This window comes from Prionailurus bengalensis, chromosome C2 (genome assembly GCF_016509475.1).
Source record: "Prionailurus bengalensis isolate Pbe53 chromosome C2, Fcat_Pben_1.1_paternal_pri, whole genome shotgun sequence".
Lineage (NCBI taxonomy): Eukaryota > Metazoa > Chordata > Mammalia > Carnivora > Felidae > Prionailurus > Prionailurus bengalensis.
In genome coordinates, this window is record NC_057350.1 from 96,112,786 (window position 1) to 96,131,288 (window position 18,503).

The following is an 18,503-nucleotide window of genomic DNA, read 5'->3' on the forward strand; positions in this document are numbered from 1 at the left end:
GCTTTAGTGCCTGATTCAATGCTTCTTCACTCAAATATCCTATCAGGAGGGGCGCTTGGGTGGCTCAGTTGGTTAAGCATCCGATTTTGGCTCAAGTCATGATCTCATGGTTTGTGAGTTCGAGCCCCACATTGGGCTCTGTGCTGATAGTTCAGAGCCTGGAGCCTGCGTCGGATTCTGTGTCTTCCTCTCTCTCTTCCCCTCCCCCGTTATTGCTCTGTCTCTCTCTCTCTCTCTCTCAAAAATAAATAAACATCTAAAGTTTTTTTTTAACTATTCCTATCAGGAAATGACAACAAGATGAGCATCTGTAAAAGTTATATTTCCTGTTTGTGCTCCATGAGGATGTCTGTGTGAAAGTGTGTTGGTTAGGGTGGAGGAAACAGGGAGGACAATATATTTAAAATAAATGCAACAAAGTGTGCCTGGGTGGCTCAGTCAGCTAAGCATCTGACTCAATTTCAGCTCAGGTCAGGATCTCAGGGTTTGTGAGATCGAGTCCCATGTTGGGCTCTGTGCTGGGCATGGAACCTGCTTAAGATTCTCTCTCTCTCTCTCTCTCTCTCTCTCTCTCTCCTTCAACAAATTAAAAAAATAAATTTTTATAAAATAAGTTACAAGGAATGGAATGGATTTCTATGTCTTATGTGCAACAATTCCCAAGATTTATTGCTGAGTTAGTTTTCTTTAAAAAGTAGAAACATGTCACGCTCGCTTCAGTGGCACATATACTAAAATTGGAATGATACAGAGATGATTATTATGGCCCCTGAGCAAGGATGGCACACAAATGCATGAAGTGTTCCATATTTTTTCTTTTAAATAGACATCTATTAACAAAAAGTAGAAACATGTGCATTATACCATCATTTGATATAAACAAAATAAAATAAAAAAAGAAAGTCAGAGGAGGATATATATTTATATCTATATATAGATTTTTTTAAAGCATGGCTTTGCATAAATATATATACTATATATCTATAATACAGATGTGCATATTAGACACTCACACGCAGAGACATGTTTCTGAGCAAAGATTTATCTGGATAGACAGACAACACACTGGTAATAATGGCTGCCTCTAAGGAAGTGAACTGGAAGACTGAGGTGTGAGTGAGCGTTAGCTTTCACTGTATCATCTTTCATACTGTTTAAATACTTACCTTTTATGCATATTATCCATGCAAACAAATAGCTAAGTCTTCGCTAATGAAGACAGAGAACCATTTGCCAACAAACCAAAATGACTGCATATGAAGCAAATTACGTTAAATGCTTCATGAATGGATTTTTTTAATACATAAAGGATAAAAAGGAAAATAAATACAGCTAGTATTATTAAGTGCTACCTAAATTGTGTCCTAAGCATTTTGCATGACACAATGGGGCAGATATATCAGAGAAATAGAAGAGGTCACTATCTGTATTAATTTGCTGGGGCCTCCATAACAGAATACCACCAGCAGGTGACTTATTTTCCCGCAGTTCTGGAAGCCTGGAAGACCAGGTATCAGCAGGGTTGGTTTTTTCTGAGGCCTCTCTCCTTGGCCTGCAGTCAGCCACCTTTTCTCCCATGTTGTTCATCCCTGATGTCTCTTTGTGTGTCCTAATCTCCTTTTCTTAAAAGGACACGGTTAGACTGGATTAGGGTCCAGACTAACAGCCTCATTTTAACTTCATTACCTCCTCTAAAGGCCCTCTCTCCAAATACAGTCATATTTTAAAGGTTTTAACATACGAATTTGGGGGGACACAATTAATTCACAACACTATCTTTGAGTTTTCATTTGAGTCAGTGAGCTAAGCCATATATGCTTGAAGGAAAGAGAAGAAACAATGTTAAAGGCAGCACACAATTAAATGTCAAAGTTAATATAGAAGCTAATGTGTGAAATTTTCTTTTTTTCTTTTTTTAATGTTGATTTTTGAAAGAGAGAGACAGAGAGAGAGCAGGAGAGGGGCAGAGAGAGGGAGACAGAGAACCCAATGTGGGTTCTGTGCAGACAGCAAAGAGCCCAATACAAGACTCAAACTCATGACCCTGTGAGATAATTTATATATAATATAATTAACCTGAGCTGAAATCAGATGCTTAACTGACTGAGCCATCCAGGCGCCCCTGGGTGAGATTTCCTAGAGATTCCTAGGCACAATCTCCTATTTAAAGAAAAAAAAGAAAATTAAGAATCCATGAGGAAGCAAACAACAGTTAGTCCTTGCCATAGTTACCGTACCAGGTGCTGTGGGCAAGGGTCTGTCTGTATGGAGTTTGGAAAAACAATTCGTTCACTAAATTATAATGTGATATGCGTATCTCCCCACCATACTAAGGCAACTCATGAATTCAATCAATTTAGTGAAAAAATAGTATCTCTAATGCTATTTGAAGTTGCCTACGCAAGAGAATGTTAGATTGTTGAAAACTTTTGTTATCAGTTATTTTATAACAAGAACAAGTGAGTGGGACTCATACCCATAAAAATTAAGAATCCCTCCATCCAGGAGAAGGCATTGTAAGTCATTCTTGTTAATCAACTCAGGCAGTAAATATTTAAGTGAGTGCCCCTACAAAGAGCCCAGGTCTTTTCAGGGCTTGCCGTAGATCAGAAAAGAAAACCACCATGTCTGCCTGATGGAGCACTCAACCCAGCCAACCGAAGCTTCCAGTTGGTTAGATACTTCACCTGTTATTTTAACACCCTGACCCACCTTCCTTACTTGTTTCTTCTTACCCAATTTCTTCTTCTCTCTTTCCTCATTTTTTTCTCATTCTCTGTACATGCCCAATAGATAGAAGAGCACATGATTCAGAATCACACCAAAGTGATGTAGTCCTTAACCTCCCAGCTCCACACAGTACGACGGAGAAAGTTCTGTCTGACCTGCTCTGTACAGGAGTTCCTAATAACATTCTGTTCAACCCACTCCTCAGGAACTGCGAGCTTTTGATTGGGCAATGTATATGAAAGCACTGTAGGAGGAGTGAAGCCCTCTTCAAAAGCTGGCTATTACTGGGGCGCCTGGGTGGTGCAGTCGGTTAAGCGTCCGACTTCAGCCAGGTCACGATCTCGCGGTCCGGGAGTTCGAGCCCCGCGTCAGGCTCTGGGCTGATGGCTCAGAGCCTGGAGCCTGTTTCCGATTCTGTGTCTCCCTCTCTCTCTGCCCCTCCCCCGTTCATGCTCTGTCTCTCTCTGTCCCAAAAATAAATAAACGTTGAAAAGAAAAAAATTTAAAAAAAAAAAAAGCTGGCTATTACTACTGTGCAGAAGTAAACAAAACAAAAAACTGAAACAGCAGTCGGATCCATTGGAGCTGGTCATGTGGCCCAGTCGACTGTAATTGTCAGGTACCTTGAGAGTATCAGGGCTAAGAAGATGTGTTTTTGTTGCTCAGATGGTGAAATGGGGAGCCATGCAATGAGGGAACCCCCCTCCCCCCCCCCGGTAAATGTGTCAGGGGCAAATATACATACCATGAAACAAAGGGAATTTTGGCGTCTTCTTCCATTTTGAAAATCACTTACATATCAGTGTTGACTATTAGGTTTCCCCCAAAATGCCCGTCTTATGGGTATCTCGAAGGGATACATCGTAAAACAGCACAAATGGTATTTTTGGTGCTCTGAATCCAGGAAAGGAAGAGACCCAAGAAACTCAAGTGCCAATCAGCTCCTCTATGTGATCAATCACTTGGGGAAGATTTTGTAGCCACCCAAAGACCATTTAAAAGCAAAACAAATGTGAAGCTGGTGGGCTGCAACTTGACCACACAGACCTCCTTTCCCCCCAAAATGGAAGCCGTGGTCACAGTGTAACAGTGGACTCAGCCCCTACCACTGCTCCCTGATTGCCTACTTCCTGTGACAGATGCCAGAGGAGGTGAATCTTCAGGACAATTCTCCAGGCCATTGACCAGGCAGCACAGAATCCTAGGGGGGATCTAAACAAAGAAAGTTGTCAGCTCTCATTTTCTCAGTTTAAATTTCTGGAGGAATATAGCCACATGTGTTTGAGCAGAAAAAAAAAAAAATGTAGGGATCACTTTTTGGATTAGCTGAGCTCCAGAAACAGACAGGTGTTGTTTTGTTGTTGTTGTTGTTGTTGTTTTCTGTTTCTTTCTCCCCACTGGCCTGACTTAACCAGTCAATCTAAGTAGCAAAATTCCATTTGGCCCGAAGGCCCAGCCTTGTTCTCATTAGAACACCTATTTGCTTTGAATGAGAGGCCCTTAGACCTTCCCCTTCCTACAGAAAAGTGTTCGCATCTAATCTGGGATGAAAAACTTTCCAGTGACCCCAGGGGTAGGGAGGAAGCCGGGAATGGAAAGCCTCACACCAGTCAGTGCCTGTCTGTCCACCAGATCATACCAGCTCCCGTTCAGCTGAGCCAGAGAGCACCTGGAAGGGAAGCATGGAACTCCTTGCTGTCATCACTTGCCCTTTCCTCCCTGTTTTAGTGCTTCCAAGAAGGGGGAGGCCAATGTGAAACTGGGGAATCAGATCTGCTCTGAGCTTACATTACATTCATGTCTAGGCAGGGCTCCTCCAGGCATGGCTGTGCCCTCCGGAAACTTTCCCAAGCTCCCAGTGGGCATTTGTGGAAGGAGGTGAAGGAGGGACGAGGAGGTGCTACATGTGGCACAGAAGTAGTGACTAGGCCTCTGTGTCCTCCCAACAGGGAGGCGTGCTAGAAGAGAAAAAAGCATGGGCTTTGAAGTCAGACAGGCCTGGGTTTGAATCCTGCTTCGGTCACTGTATTAACCAGCTCAGGCTAAGTCATGGTGCAGTAACAAACAAATCCAGAATCTTGGTGGCTTGCAATAACAAAGGTTTATTTCTCACTCAGTCTACACGACATTTGTAGGTCAGCTGCAGTTCTGTTTCATGTTTTCTTCAGCTCAAGACCCAGGCTAAAGGAGCAGCCTCTGTTTAGGAAACTGACCTTGTGGAAGAAGGAGAAGATACAATGAAATCATATGCGGGCTTTAAAATTTTCTGCTCTCATCGCTTCCATTCATATTTTACTGACCAAACCAGTTATACCACCGAGTCTAACATCAACAGAGCAGGGATATTTAACCCAACAAAGGATAGCAAATATGTTGAACAATAACACACCTTGCCACAGCCATTTACCATGTGTCCTTTGGCAAATTACTGTGAGGAAGGAACAAGGATGTGAACCTAAAGTTGATGACGGGAAGGTTAAATAAAATACAGATTTTAAAAGTGAGTATAGTATAGTAGGAACCAGACAAGTTAGTTCCCTCTCACATTTCATATACGAGACTTATCAAAGAAATTCTCATCCCTTCAGAATTAGCTTTTATGATTCTCTTCTATGCAGGTGTGCCAATGTTAATGACTTCTCTTGAGAAATGCTTGCATTGTAATAATGGCCTTCCGTGCTATTTTCACCTAAAGTCTTAACTCTAACGATGGGAATTTCAGACACCAGAAGGTGTCGATATGCTTGACCACTTTCTTCCTTGCACTATGGCCCTCTAAACTTTCCAGTTTGGACCACTTATCCGAATTAGGAAGAACTACAATGCATCATGCCATGTAAGAAAATGAAAGTTGGAACGGCTACAGCTCAGTCCCCTAGGACTCTCAGAGGGTGTGGAACATACCTCAACAATTTTGATGACATCATGCAAAGAAGTATAGACATTGTAGCAGAAAGAGGAGTTACAAGGTTGCCAGGGCCAGGTGAGGTGATACCCATTGAGAGAGGAGGGTGGAGACGTGGACTGACGGCCAGGCCAAAGACAAACAACTGTCTCTCTCTGAGGGATCCTCAGTACCAAGGGTGGTGTGGGAAGAGAATCAGGCAAAATTTGACATCACCCGCAAGAAAATATGAAATAGTTATTTCTACAACACCATGCCCATCAGCAAAGGCAACTAGCATCAAACAGAACCAGATCAAAACAGAGCTTGGCCAGGGACATCTTCCTGCCACATATATGTCGTCAGGTATATAATATGACTTTTGCCTGCATCATCTCTCCTTCCAGCCCCCTGCAACCACACAGAATGGAGACCTAGAAAAGAAGAAGGCAGGCTGTGTGCATCTCACATCCTCTTCTTCCACCACCCAGAGGTCATGCTCAGGCCTGTGCTGCAGGGAAGGGAGAGAGCGAGCTTTAATACACTTTGAAATTGAACTGGACTCTTAATTAGCAAAAGTGACAAGAAAGTTATGGAATCGGCTGAACATGCTGCTGAGACAGGAAATGGAGGTCTTATCAGAGCATAGTTTAAAATGGTAATTGGAAAAAATAAAGCTGCTATACTCCACTGAGTTAAATCTCCTCAATAAATTGTGAAACCTATTTCTGAATCATTACCTGATTGTGTTTCCCTGATTAAAGACTAACTTTCTCATTTCAGGGGTGGAGTTAAAAGTGGGTTCTTTTGGGGCGCCTGAGTGGCTCAGTCGGCTGAGTTCCAACTTCAGCTCAGGTCATGATCTCACAGTCTGTGAGTTCGAGCCCTGCGTCAGGCTCCGTGCTGACAGCTCAGAGCCTGGAGCCTGCTTCGGATTCTGTGTCTCCCTCTCTCTCCGCCCCTCCCGTGCTCACACTCCGTCTCTGTCTCTCTCTCTCAAAAATAAATAAACATTAAAAAAAAATTTTTTTTTTAAAGTGGGTTCTCTTTTCCTTTAAATAGTGGGCGTTGGGGCGCCTGGGTGGCGCAGTCGGTTAAACGTCCGACTTCAGCCAGGTCACGATCTCGCGGTCCGTGAGTTCGAGCCCCGCGTCAGGCTCTGGGCTGATGGAGCCTGTTTCCGATTCTGTGTCTCCCTCTCTCTCTGCCCCTCCCCCGTTCATGCTCTGTCTCTCTCTGTCCCAAAAATAAATAAACGTTGAAAAAATAAATAAATAAATAGTGGGCGTTAATTCAGGGAACATAGACTCGTAAGCACAGGTAACATAATCACGTTTAATTCTGCCTTTCAATCTGCCTTGTTCCAAAGGGATCCCAAAAGGAAGTGGGGCCCCCAACCAGAAAAGAGTGGAGTTTTTTTCTCATTCCAAGCCAGATTGCACATTTACAGATGGTGAAGGGGAGGATGGAATGGTCCAAACGCCTGTGAGTTCCTAAGAAAACTAGGCCTGCTTTCTCCAGTCAGGAGAAAGGACAGAATGGGAGTAATTCTCAGAAGGGGTACCATGGGAGTACGGACCGTGAGTCCCATTACCTGAGACTATCCCGGAGAGACTGGGTGAGCCCGGAATCTTAACAAGAGTTAAGCTGATACCTTCTTTCCTAATTAAGCTGATACATTCATTCAGAAGATACATACTGAACACCACAATATGTTAGGCATTTGTCTGCTTCACTGTTGGGATACATCAGTGAACAAACAAATAAACAAACAAACAAACAGAAAAATCCTTACCCCCGGTAGGGTTCAGTTTACACTTTGGAGAAAGAGGTCATATAATATATTTTTTCGAATCAAGTGAGGAAGTGAGCTGGGCAGTTATCTGTGTTCCTGCATGCAAACAACCAATTGATTCAACACTGAAAGTTTACCATCTCCTCTGCTCTTCTTGGCCAACAGACCGTATGAGCAGCATCTTGACCTTCGATGTCAAGAAGTCTTACAGTGAACAGCTGCTCTTCCTTGTAAAGACTATCTATGATAAAAAATGATATACTTTCAGGCCAAGCAAAAACAATTAGAAAACGTCATCATTCTCAGGCCACACTTAGAGTATGTGCACTCTTTTCCATAGCTGTAGATTGTATTAACATTTAAGTTAGAAAAGAGATTTTTGGAGCACCTAGGTGGCTCAGTTGGTTAAGCATCCAAAGCTTGATTTCGGCTCAGGTCATGATCTCAGGGCCATAAGACTGACCCCCACATCAGGCTCAGTGCTGGGCATGGAGCCTGCTTAGGATTCTCTTTCTCCCTCTGCCCCTCTCCCCATCTCTTTCACACACACACAAAAAGAGATTTTCAAAAAACATCCAAAACCTGTCCATTTCTCACCAAATCTATCGCAGTCACACTGACGTAAGTAACCATTATTTTTTTCATCTGGTATATAATCAAAGTTACAAACCAAACAATAGTGAAAAAATGAGTTATTTAGAAAATGATATGGGGATCAAGATGTCCAAAAAATTGAGGGTAGTTCCCATCTCTTACTTACTAAAATACAACAGAAAGAGAAATCAAGAAATCAATCCCATTTATAATTGCAAGAACCATAAAATACCTGGGAATAAACCTAACCAAAGATGTAAAAGATCTGTATGCTGAAAACTATAGAAAACTTATGAAAGAAATTGAAGAAGACACAAAGAAATGGAAAAACATTCCATGTTCATGGATTTGAAGAACAAATATTGTTAAAATGTCAATACCACCCAAAGCAATCCACACATTCAGTGCAATCCCGATCAAAATTGCACCAGCATTCTTCTCAAAGCTAGAACAAACAATCCTAAAATTTGTATGGAACCACAAAAGACCCCGAATAGCCAAAGTAATGTTGAAAAAGAAAACCAAAGCGGGAGGCATCACAACCCTGGACTTTAGCCTCTACTACGAAGCTGTAATCATCAAGACAGTATAGTGTTGGCACAAAAACAGATACATAGACCAATGGAATAGAATAGAGAACACAGAAATGGACCCACAAATGTATAGCCAACTTATCTTTGACAAAGCAGGAAAGAGTATCCAACGGAAAAAAGATACTCTCTAGCAAATGGTGCTGGGAGAACTGGACAACAACATGCAGAAGAATGGACCACTTTCTTATACCACACACAAAAATAAACTCAAAATGGATGAAAGACTTAAATGTGAGACAGGAAACCATCAAAATCTTAGAGGAGAAAACAGGCAACAACCTGTTTGACCTCAGTCACAGCAACTTCTTTCTTGACACATCTCTGAAGGCAAGGAAACAAAAACAAAAAATGAACTATTGGGACCTCATCAAGGAAATCACCAGGGAAATACAAATCAAAACCACATTGAGATACCACCTCACACCTGTCAGAACGGCTAACATTAACAACTCAGGTAACAACAGATGTTGGCGAGGATGCAGAGAAAGAGGAACCCTTTTGCACTGTTGGTGGGAAAACAAACTGGTGTAGCTACTCTGGAAAACAGTATGGAGGCTCCTCAAAAAATTAAAAATATAACTACCCTATGACCCAACAATAGCATACTAGGAATTTATACAAAGGATACAGGAGTGCTGATTCATAGGGGCACATGTACCCCAATGTTTATAGCAGTGCTTTCAACAATAGCCAAATTATGGAAAAAGCTTAAATGTCCATCAACTGATGAATGGATAAAGAAGATGTGGTTTATATATACAATGAAATACTACTTGGCAATGAGAAAGAATGGAATCCTGCCATTTGCAACAACCTGGATGCAACTGGAGGGTATTATGCTAAGTGAAATAAGTCAGAGAAAGACAGATATCATATGTTTTCACTCATATGTGGAACTTCAGAAACTTAACAGAAGACCATGGGGGGAAGGGAAGGGGGAAAAAATAGTTACAAACAGGGAGGGAGGCAAACCATCAGAGACTCTTAAATACAGACAACAAACTTAGGATTGATGAAGGGGGAGCGGGGAAGAGGGGAAAATGGGTGATGGGAATTGAGGAAGACACTTGTTGGGATGAGCGCTGGGTGTTGTCTGTTAGCGATGAATCACAGGAATCTACCCCCAAAGCCAAGAGCACACTGTATACACTGTATGTTAGCCAACTTGACAATAAATTACATTTTAAAAAACATGTTCTTCCGATCAAATAAATAATCAAAATAAATCATTGTGAAAGTAAAATATAAATGATCAGTAAAATAATCAAAATAAATAATTGTGAAAGTAAAATATAAATGAGTAAGGACAGATTTCAAATCCTGACTTTGGAAATAGAACAAGGATATGTGCTACTATCCCTTCAATAGAATGTTGTACTGAAAGTCATAGCAATGCAAGGTGGGGAAGTATAAGCTTAGAAAAGAAAAATAAAACTCAGTATTTGCACATGGCAAGTAGTGTAGACAATTCACTGACTCTAAATATAAACTTTTAGAATTAATCATTTAATTTAGCAAATTGCTGGACACCATGTCAATATTTAAAAAATCAGTACTGGGGCGCCTGGGTGGCGCAGTCGGTTAAGCGTCCGACTTCAGCCAGGTCACGATCTCGCGGTCCATGAGTTCGAGCCCCGTGTCGGGCTCTGGGCTGATGGCTCAGAGCCTGGAGCCTGTTTCTGATTCTGTGTCTCCCTCTCTCTCTGCCACTCCCCCGTTCATGCTCTGTCTCTCTCTGTCCCAAAAATAAATAAACGTTGAAAAAAAAATTAAAAAAAAAAATTAAAAAAAAATCAGTACTATTTCTATATATAAACCAAAAATTCGAAAATAGTATTTTCATAATACATTCGTATTAAAACTATCAATTGCCTGGGAATAAATTTAACAAAAGATGCACAAAACCTCTGCCAGAAGACTCTAAAAAACTGTTAAGGTAAATAAAAGAACACTTAAAAAAGTGAAAGCCTCCAGTGTGTTGTAGATTAGAATATTCCATAAAGAAATTAATCCCCCCAAAATAGGCCTAAACATTCAACACAATCCAAGGTGAAATGCTAAGTAGGTTTTCCTGTGGAAATGAACAAGATGATTCCAAAATTAACGAAGAAATGCAAAGGCATGAAAAAGAAAAAAATCGTAAATAATAAGGAAAAATGGAAGTACTTGAATAAATTCAACACATATGAAGATACAGCTTTTAATAGAGAGTAGTGTTGATGTGGGGATAGACAAACAGATCAATGAAATGAACAGACCCACAACCACATGCATTTGTGAAGTGTTACACAGGTGGTACCTCAGAGTAGTGGGAAAAGGCCACCTTTCAGTGCAGACCCAATTGGTTGAGTGTTTTTAAAAAGACCCCTACTTCACTTTATGCAACTCAAAGATAAATGGATTGAGTATCTCTCTATAGTTTCATTAACATTAAAACTTAATGAAGATAATACAGGCTCACGTCTTCATAGTAGAGATCAAGAAAGAATAACTAAACAGATACAAAAAGCACTAATAACAAAGGAAAAGATTGATAAATTGGATTACAGCAAAGTCAAAAACCTCTATTCATCAAAAGATGCCATTAAGAGAATGAAAAAAACAAGGCACAGAGTCGAAAAAGATGTTTGTAATGCATGTAACAAAAATTTACAAAGAATTCCCATAAATCAATAAGAAATAAGAAAACTCGATAGAAAAATGAGCAAAGTATTGCACATGGCAATACTTTGAGACTCTTCTCTCTCTCTCCCTGAGTCACGGAACCTCGCCCTAGACCTTAGTTCCCAAATAAAGCCTTTGACTGCTAAAAAAAAAAAAAAAAAAAAAAAAAGAGAGAGACAATTTATAGGAAAAGTTGAATTTAAATGAAAAGGAGTTCAATCTCATTAGAAATCAAGAAAATACAAATTAAAACTAAAATGAGATGCTTATATACATTTACTGGAATAGCTACAATAGAGAAGACTGGCAATATCTAGTGCTAACAAAAATGTGGAGTAACTGGAACTCTCATACACTGCTGGTGGGAATTTAAATTGATACAACCACTTTAGGAAACTCTCTGGCATCATTTACCAAAATTGAATATATGCATACCCTGTGACCCAGCAGTTCACTCCAAAGTAAATATCCATCAGAAATGTACACACATGTGTACCAAAAGTTACGTCCAAGAATATTTGTGCAGTATCATTTGTAATAGCCCCAACCTGCAATCAACCTATGTCCGTGAATATATCAACTGTGATATATTCCTATAATGAAGTGCTCTCCAGACATTACAATGAAGAGCATACTGCTATTCTCAAAATTGAATCCCCCAAACGTAATTCTGAGTGAAAGAGGTCAGATCCCAAAGAACAGATTCGATTTTTTAAAGTCCACAGAGGAGAAAAACTCAAAGATGTTAGAAGTAAAGGTAGTCTTAGTGATGGTTTGAAAAATATGTCCACGAATTTTTCACTGTTGCTCCCTTTAAGAAGTGGATTCTGATTATCTTCCCTTTAAGTGTGGGCTGGACTTAAGTCCAGCTTCTAACAAATAGAATGAAGTGAAAATGACAGTGTGTGACTTCAGAGACTAGATCAGAAAAAGGCACTACAGATCTTCCTTCCTCTCTCCCAGCTTCCCTCTACCACCTCCACTCTGGGAAAGCTAGCTAATGTTCTGAAACACTCCAGGGAAGGCCCCACATGGTGAGAAAACGAGCCTTCTTACGACAACCAGAGAGGAACTAAGGACTCCAGTCAAGTCATGTGAGTGAGCTTTCTTGGAAGAAGATCCTCTACTCTTAATAAAGCCTTCAGAGGACTACAGCCCTTGACCACATCTTGACTGCAATCTCACGAGAGTCTGAGCTCAAATCACCAAGCTAAGGTGCTTCTAGAGTCCTGATACCCAGAAACTGTGAGATAATAAATGTTTATTGTTTTAACTCACTAAGTGAGTTATTTCTGTTATGCAGAAATAGATGACTAAGGCAGGTAAGTTTAGGAAAGAAAGAAAGGTTAGTAAAGAGAAGAAAGCTGAACACTTAATATTGTGCAAAATTTTATATATGTTATATTCTAATTATAGCCCAATTCTGAAAATTTTACTAAATTCAAATACATCTTTTTGTTCTTTAAAGAATACTATAGACAAAAGTAACAAATATGTGACTATCTGGGAGAAGATGTTTATAGTGCCCATGACTGACATTAGATTAATATCTAAAATATATAAAGAATTCTACAATGCAAAGAAAGATGAACAAACAGGAAAGGGGTCAAATAGTAAAAGCAATTCACAGGAAACACAATCACTTAATAACTATGTAAAGAAATGTTCAACTTTGCCAGTAAACAGAGAAATTCAAATAAAACAATAGAAACACACCACTTTGCATCAGATTGGCAAAAAAACCAGAAAAGCTGATAACATCAAGTGCCGATGAGGATGTGTGAAAACAGAATCTCTTTTGCACTGCTGGTGGAAAGTAGCCATTCCGTAAAGCAATCAAGCCTACAAAGCATGCTTGTACTTGACCACTCTGCAATCCCACTCCTGGATGTATAACCACAGAAATGCACAGGGAAGTATATAAATTAATATTAACTGGAGTGTGGGTTGAAACAGTAAAGAATAAGATTCAACAACAGGGGGATTTCATAAATAAAATGCAGTGGATGTATAAGAAGGAAATTTAGGCAGGTAACTGATAGAGTGAACTAGGTCCGCATATGGCACTGAGAACAAAGCTCAAAACATAGTTGTGAACTTTAAATTAAGAAACAAAATGCTATTTCTTTTTTTAATGTTTATTTATTTATTTTGAGAGAGAGCGAGCACACGTGAGTGGGACAGGGGCAGAGGGGGAGAGAGAGAAAGAGAGAGAGAGAGAGAGAGAGAGAGAGAGAGAGATTCCCAAGCAGGCTCCACACTGCCAGCACAGAGCCCCACGCAGGACTCGATCCCATGACGGTGAGATCATGACCAGGGGCAAAATCAAGAGTCAGATGCCCCACCAACTGAGCCACCCAGGCGTCCCACAAAATTATACTTCTGACAAAATGTTATTTCTGTACACTTAAAACACACAGTACTATGTATTGTCATTTATAAGTATGTGTGAAGAGACATATTAATAGTGAAATAGACATTCATAAAATAAGCAAGAATGTGCCCTTTAAGTCAAGGAGGAAATTTGGGTTAGAGGATTTGGTTTAGAGGAAGATGGGAGAAAATATTGAAATAAAGTATAAATAAAGGAAGGGTTCTCTATAAACGAATGATGATAATCAGGCATGATTTTAGGGGATACTTAGGAGTACATATGATGAACTAATTTTATACTCCAGAGTGAAGAGAAGAAAAGCAAATTCATGAATAGTGGATAAGCCACTGGACTACCCTGAATAGGAACTTTAGCTTCGAGGCGATCAAGGCCTCATTTTTAACTGCCCCAGCCTCTGCCATATACCTGCCAGACAGCTCCTTTCTCAGCAAGAATAAAAGAGAAATGAAGGTGCGCTGGGCCTACCTGTAGTGAGACATTGGCTCCTGTCAAAAGATAATATCTGTTTTTCTGCCCACACAGCCACCCCCAAGGTTGGGGGGGGGGGGGAAACCCTTACTGGAAATCTAAGTTTAATAACTATTATTTATGAAGCACCTACTTGTTTTCAAGAACTGTGCTGGCACTTTACATGTGTTACGCCTAAAAAGCCTCATTACTATTATGCAAGTTAAGTTTCTTACCCCATTTCGTAGATTAGCAAGCCAATGCTTAGAGAATTAATCCCCCCAAAATCATGTATCTGGCAAATAAACAAACGGAGCTGCCAGCCCTGTCTGGCTTTCTACCACACTGTGCCGCCTCCACACTGGTCTTAAAAAAAGAAACAAATACAAGCCCTTTGGGGCAGAAAAACCTAGACATCATATGACTCAGGGTTAGAAAAAAACCCATGCTTAAACATTTTTTAAGTGTGTCCCCAGAATTGGTGTGTTTGTAAATATAGTCTCGGCCACAAACCATGACAATAACTGCTGGGAAAGGTGAACCAGAAACAGCTGCTGCACAGTGTGTTTCTAGACACCCACACCCTGGCTGCCTACACACACCTACATGCCTACACATGGCATTTGCTGCATGAGGACATGAGGGCAGAGAACACCTACACTCACTGTGCTTCCCCCACGCTAGTGTGGTGAGCCTTCCTTGTGGCCAATGAATCACACAAGGGATTAGACAGTATAGGACCTGTGCTATCTCTCAGTGATGACTGCTCATAAACACTTCCTTCAGTCAAAATGGAGCCCACCTACCCTCTGCCCAGCTTGCCCTCTAGATAAATATCCTCGTATCTACCTCCCAGTTTTAGACACCAGGACCATTTTTACAGTCAGCTTTACAGAGACAGAAATATCTGTCCCAGCACCAAGGACGGCGACCCTTGGCTTCTGGGGTGTGTGGGTGGGAGAGCCTGGCATTCTAAGAACTATACCAAGTTTAAGGCAAATGTCTTCAGCAGATGAAAGGGACTTATAAATATTGTCTGACAATTCTTGCCTAGCTGATCAACCCCTACTTTATTTCCATGCCAGCTCATGAAATGAAAATCATAAACACTAATGATTGTTTTAGGCAATCTCTGATTCTTTTAGAGCTTTCCATAGCACCCACCACAGAGTACTATAATTTTCAGTATATTTCTCTGCCTCCTTCATTAGATAGTAAGCTCCTGGAAGGCAGAAATTGTATCTTCTCTCCGTTTATTCCTAGTAACTACCATGCATTGAGTACATAGAGGCTCTATAAATTATTGCTTAAATACATGAGATCCAGAGCCTGATCATGTGTCTAAATAAAAACTTAGAGGGTGTACAATGTTTTAAAACTAAAATCAAGGCCTAAATTCTGCCATCATCTTCTCAGTCTTCCCTTGACCTCATCCTCAGTCCCAAGCATTCCCTACCACATTCCCTCAGGCCACCACCTTAAATCAAAAAGAAGAATCATTAAACAATGTATTTATCCACTCAAAACTATGGTCTAGGAATTGAGCAAGACTGGAAGGATGCTGAAAGGAAAACTCAGTGGGTTAGGAGCTGAAGGATGATGATTTTACTTAAGGTGATGTCAACTCCCCAAATCAAAAGAAAAGTTGTAGAAAGAAAAAGAAGCATACAAAAGTGCTCAGTGAAAAATGAGAGGATATCGCCCAAAGCCAAAGGAGCTACAAGCATGTATTGACATCATAGTACGGAGTACAGACTCAAAGTTGCAAGCAAGAGCAAACATAAGTGAATGCCATTATCTCTAAACATGGAGGCAGGAAGGAGAGTATTAGTCATACCCCCTTGTGGATACCATCTATTTAGATGGTTTAAGAGAAACTGAATGCAAATATCTCCTAATGTAATTTTTCCAGAAAAAAAAAATCACAAATAACCCCTGGCATAAACACAATCTCTAATCAAAGCATTAGTCATTTCTGCCATCATTGAGTACCTCCAGACATACTTTAACAGCAGATTAAATTTAATATGATTTAAGATATTTTAAGAGCTGTTCACTTAGCTTTACAACAGCGCAGAAGTACTCTTCTCCAAGATGATGCACTTTTCCATGAAAAATTGGTGCGGAAGTATTAAATGAATCATGAATTCGGATGCAGACTGTTGCAGAGTGAAGCAATATGGAAAAGAAGTTCTACTCATTTTTTTCTGTAAATTCACAGTCTTTTGTGCATGCTCTGATTTCTCAACTACTCATCTGTGAAATGAATAAAGAGCATGATAATTTAATTTGATTGTAATTTTATTGCATTGGGAGAGAACAATTTTTTTGCATGGACATATGGAAGCTTTGACAGGTCATCCATTTGAGTGGCCATGACTTGCCATAGTGATGTCTACAACAATTATTATACACTGGTGATTGGAGACAATCATTAGAGCAACGTGTTCTACCACTAATAACAAATATTTCAAATAAGAGCCGCTTTTAATATTTATAAGTTAATTTTTCTCACACATAGAAGAAGACTCTAGGTCAGAGGTCCAGGGCTGACCTGGCAATTCTATAGTCATAAAGGACCCAGTGTCTTTCTATCTTTTTGCCCCACCATCCCTAATATATGGTGTCCATTCCCAAATCCCCTCCTGATCCAAAATGACTGCCTGGGCTCTAATGATTACAATCTGATTCAAGGTATGGGGCAAGATAAAACAGAGAAAGTCAAGACAGTCATGCATCATTTCCCAGGAGCCTCAGAGACAGAGTAGACTAAAAAGAATAGACTTTAGCTGGCAATTTTCCAATGAGAACAGAAAGACATTATTATTACTAAGGAAAGAAAAAAGGGGTACCATGTAGGTGAGTAGCCCCTGTTATTCAGATAAGGAAAATAAAGCTCAGAGTGTCTAGCTGGCTTGCCCAATCTCATACAGCTAGTAAAGACAGATCCTAGACTAGTGTCTGGGCATCCATTCTTCTCTTTCTTCTGCTCACCTAACAGAACCCTGATTTGACTCAGATATCCTCTCCTCCCACACACGGTGCCCTTGTATTCACAGAAGCTGTCCACACATCTAGCCTCAGAGAGGTGGGCTTGATTCATTTAAGGCCATCCCATCTTCCTTGCTATAATTGGCTCCAGACTAGTCACAGGATGTCAAATAGATCAACTAGATTTAAAAAAAAAAAAAAAAAAAAGGTTTCTCATGGCTGCTGAAAAGGTTACCTTGATCTTCTAGAAAAAAGTGCCCGACAATACTTTATCTATCATTATATTCTTTCATTGGTACATATGAGATTTAATTCTAGAGCAATGCCTCAGTACCAGCATGAAGCTACCACGCAGAGGCGAGAGAAGAATCAAGAAAACAGCAGAAAGACAAAGATCGAGTAAATGGATTAAGTTGGCATAGATTATACCTACCTCTGAATCATTGGTAAGTTTCTTATTCTTTATGTTGATTTCAGTTTGGGTTGTTATTGTCACGTTGTCAGACACACATAGTTTAACACGGGCCCCTTCGTGTTTGCCTGCACTATCTTGAAAGACTCTTTTTCTTACTGTAACGAGAGCCATGGTATTAACGTGGTAGGGCCTAATGGCACTTTGGAAATAACATACAAAAGTTTATGTGAGTAATAATAAGTGCTTTCTTGAATTTAGACTAACCCGAAGGATATGTCCATATTTAGCTCTTCACCAGAGGAAGCATAATTAAAGTTTCCTTCTTTTCTGCTTTCCCAGAAAACCACATTTTCCTTCTCCAACAAAGCCTCATGTCATAGTAGGGGTCATAGCATGTCTTCCTTACCTCAGCAGTCATGTCAGCTCTGCCGCTTGACAGACATGGACCATCACTTGACTTCCCATTGCTTAAGTCTGAATACATTCCCCATTGTGTCTGATCTCCAGCTCCTGTAGCATGTCAGTTGTCTCCTTAAATTGTTACTTGCTGGTGCATATTTAAGGCAGCAATCTAATCAGCTGAAATTGATGCTTCTACATTTGCTCCTGGGGGAGTTTCCATCACAAATACTATTGTAGCTTGAGTGAACATGCCATGACCAAAGTCCACCAACAGGTTAACGTCTATCAACCCTGGCTTTTTAGAATTGTACACAAGCTGTCTTTACTGACGGCTGTTTACACATCCAACGATGTTTGCTGATCCCAGTACTTATCATAATTGGACATTTTAAATATTTTTTGTTGCGCTAAGTATTTTTATGATTAATAGTTAAATAAGGAGCAGGCCATTAGAGGATGTAAGCAGATTGTCAACAAATGCACAAATACTAATTAGAGGATTATTAATGAATGTTAGCCAGTTGTGGGACATTTGTTGCGACAGCATATAAAATAAATAGATAACAGTGTCTATAACTGAAGTTACTTACATC

General features: G+C 40.2%; 1 non-coding gene across 1 annotated transcript; it reads left to right on the forward strand.

Annotated features, from left to right (window-relative positions):
- The first annotated feature begins 709 nt into the window (after positions 1-709).
- On the forward strand, positions 710-814 carry LOC122492447. Its single transcript, XR_006299634.1, has one exon. It is a non-coding gene; the product is annotated as a U6 spliceosomal RNA (small nuclear RNA).
- Positions 815-18,503: the final 17,689 nt, after the last annotated feature.